Raw genomic sequence first — 3,254 nt, 5'->3', positions numbered from 1 at the left:
TCCCCACCCCCAGTCAGGATCACGATTGCAATGGGGGAAAGGAGAAAAACAAAAAGCAAAAAACCGAGTCTCTCTTAGTTTCCGATAGCTTTGCTCAAGACGCTGTGCGCTGCTGGAAATGTGCTGGGAGCTCCTACATTCTAAGCAGCGCGCGCCCCGGGCCTCCACCCACCACCGACTCTTTGTTGAGGGTCCCGTCAGTGCACGCCTTATTTCTTCCCTGTGGGGACCCAGGATTCGCGCAGTCCGTGCAGGGGGTGAGGTGTGCCGTGGAAATGTGGTCCGTGGTCCCGTTCCCAAAACCAAGTTTGAATTGCTCCCGCCTGGCGCAGTCTCCGCTCAGGCCGCTTCCCGCCGCGGAGTGCACCTCTCCAGAGCAGCCACTTCTCACAGCCACAGACGCCTCTGATTCCCCGCTGAGATGGCTTAGGGCTGGGGGCTAGTCCTTCTCTTGCGCCCCGCTACCCAGCAGTTATCTATGGAGTGGGTTTCTGTCTCCAAGCGCAGCCAAGCGTTCTATACCTCTTCCCCAGAGACAGTTCTATGAGCGCATTCCGACTCTGTCTCTTCCCTTTGTCTCCCGGGGGCCCCGCACTTGCGCCACGTTGGGCTGGGGATCTTACCTCCCTTGCCTGTCCCGGGCTGGCCCGTCCTCGGATATCCCCCGTTCGCCCCCACTCACTCAGGTATCCTTGAGGTTCTATTCCTTCTGGAGTTCGTATTTTCTCCTTCTGCTCTCTCAGATGAACGTAATATCCTTCTCAGTTCAAAAAACGGTGCGGAGGGAGTTTACAGAGCTCCCTTCCTCTCCGCCATCTTAGCTCCACCCCTATACCACATCTTCTTGATCCACTCATCAGGTGATGGACATTTAGGCACTTTCCATGATTTGTCTATTGTAGAAAGTGCCGCTATGAACATTGGCAGACATGTGCTCCTATGCATCAGCATTTCTGTATCCCTTGGGTAAATCCCTAGCAGGGCTATTGCTGGGTCGTAAGGGAGTTCTATGGATAGTTTTTTGAGGAACCTCCACACTGTTTTCCAGAGTGGCTTCACCAGTTTACATTCCCACAAACAGTGGAGGAGGGTGCCCGTCTCTCCACACCCTCGCCAGCATCTATAGTCTCTTGATTTGTTCATTTTAGCCACTCTGACTGATGTGAGGTGGTATCTCAGTGTGGTTTTGATTTGTGTTTCCTTGATGATGAGTGATGTTGAGCATCGTTTCATGTGCTTGTTGGCCATCTGGATGTCCTCTTTGGAGAAGTGTCTGTTCAGGCCTTCCGCCCATTTCTTCACTGGATTATTCATTTTTTGTGTATGGAGTTTAGTGAACTCCTTGTATATTTTGGATACTAGACCTTTATCTGATATGCCACTTGCCACTCTCTTTTCCCATTCTATCGGTTGCCTGTTAGTTTTTTTTAATGTTTCCTTTGCCCTGCAGAAGCTTTTTATGTTGATGAGGTCCAATAGTTCATTTTTGTTCTTAATTTCCTTGCCGGTGGTGATGAGTTGAGGAAGAAATTGATGCCACTGAGGTCTAGTAGGATATTTCCTGCTTTCTCTTCAAGGGTTTTTATGGTTTCCTGTCTCACATTCAGATCTTTTATCCATTTTGAGTTTATTTTTGTGAATGGTGTAAGAAAGTGGTATAATTTCATTTTTCTACATGTTGCTGTCCAGTTCTCACAGCACCACCTGTTGAAGAGGCTGTCTTTTTTCCATTTAATATTCTTTCCTGCTTTGTCAAGGATTAATTGGCCATATACTTGTGGGTCCAGTTCGGGGTTCTCTATTCTATTCCATTGGTCCATTTGTCTCTTTGTGTGCCAATACCATACTGTCTGGATGATGACAGCTTTGTAGTGGAGGCTAAAGTCTGGGATTGTGATGCCTCCCGTTTTGGTTTTGTTCTTCAATATTATTTTGGCTATTCGGGGTTTTTTCTGGTTCCATACGAATTTTAAGATAGTTAGTTCTAGCTTTGAGAAGAATGCTGGTGCAACTTTGATGGAGGATTGCGGTGAATGTGTAAATTGCTTTGGGTAGTAATGACATTTTCACAATGTTCATTCTTCCGATCTATGAGCACAGAATGTTTTTTTTTTTTGATCTCTTTGTGTCTTCTTCAATTTCCTTCATAAGTCTTCTATAGTTTTCAGCATACAGATCTTTTACATCTTTGGTTAGGTTTATTCCTAGGTATTTTATGGGTTTTTGTGCAATATTGAATGGGATCAGTTTTTTTGATTTCTTTTTCTGTTGCTTCATTTTTGGTATATAAGAATGCGACTCATTTCTGTACATTGACTTTGTACCCTGCAACTTTACTTAATTCACTGATCAGTTCTGGAAGACTTCTGGTGGAGTCCGCCGGGTTTTTATTTTTTCATTTTTTTTTCTTGAGCTTCTGGAATGTGGCATTTTCTGATCCTTACATTTATTTTATTTGTTTAATAGTTAATTATCAAATTGCTCTCCATATAACACCCAGTGCTCTTTCCCACAAGTGCCCTCCTGCAATACCACCACCTCTTTTTCCACCGCCCCCTTCCCTTTCAACCCTCAGTTCACTTTCAGTATTCAATAGTCTCTCATGTTTTGCATCCCTCTCTCTCCTCAACTCTCTTTCCCTCTTCCCCTCCCCCTGGTCTTCCATTAGGTTTCTCCTGGTCTCCTGTTAGACCTATGAATGCAATCATATGGTATATGTCCTTCTCCACCTGACTTATATCGCTTAACATGACACCCTCGAGGTCCATCCACATTCCTACAAATGGCCTGATTTCATTCTTTCTCATTGCCATGTAGTACTCCATTATGTATATATACCATATCATCTTCTTTTTTCCATAATATTTTATTGTCACATTGTTTTCCATACAACACCCAGTGCTCTTCCCCTTAAGTGCCCTCCACCATCCCCACCACCTCTTTTCCCCCCTCCCCCTTTCCCCTCAACCCTCAGTTCATTCTCAGCATTCAATAGTCTCTCAAGTTTTGCATCCCTCTCTCTCCCCAACTCTCTCTCCCTCCTCCGCTCCCCCTGGTTCCCCATTAGGTCTCTCCTGTTTTCCTGCTAGACCTATGAGTGCAAACATCTGGTTTCTGTCCTTCTCTGCCTGGCTTACTTCACTCAGCATGACACCCTCAAGGTCCATCCACTTTCCTACAAAGGGCCATATGTCATTCCCTCTCATTGCCATGTAGTACTCTATCGTGAATATATACCACATCTTCTTGATCCA

General features: G+C 45.4%; 1 pseudogene; it reads left to right on the top strand.

Annotated features, from left to right (window-relative positions):
* LOC115283441 overlaps positions 1-3,254 on the top strand; it is a 14,952-nt pseudogene that overhangs the window by 10,455 nt on the left and 1,243 nt on the right.

The sequence above is a fragment of the Suricata suricatta genome, chromosome X (assembly GCF_006229205.1).
Source record: "Suricata suricatta isolate VVHF042 chromosome X, meerkat_22Aug2017_6uvM2_HiC, whole genome shotgun sequence".
Lineage (NCBI taxonomy): Eukaryota > Metazoa > Chordata > Mammalia > Carnivora > Herpestidae > Suricata > Suricata suricatta.
This window is presented reverse-complemented; position numbering and strand designations above follow the sequence as displayed.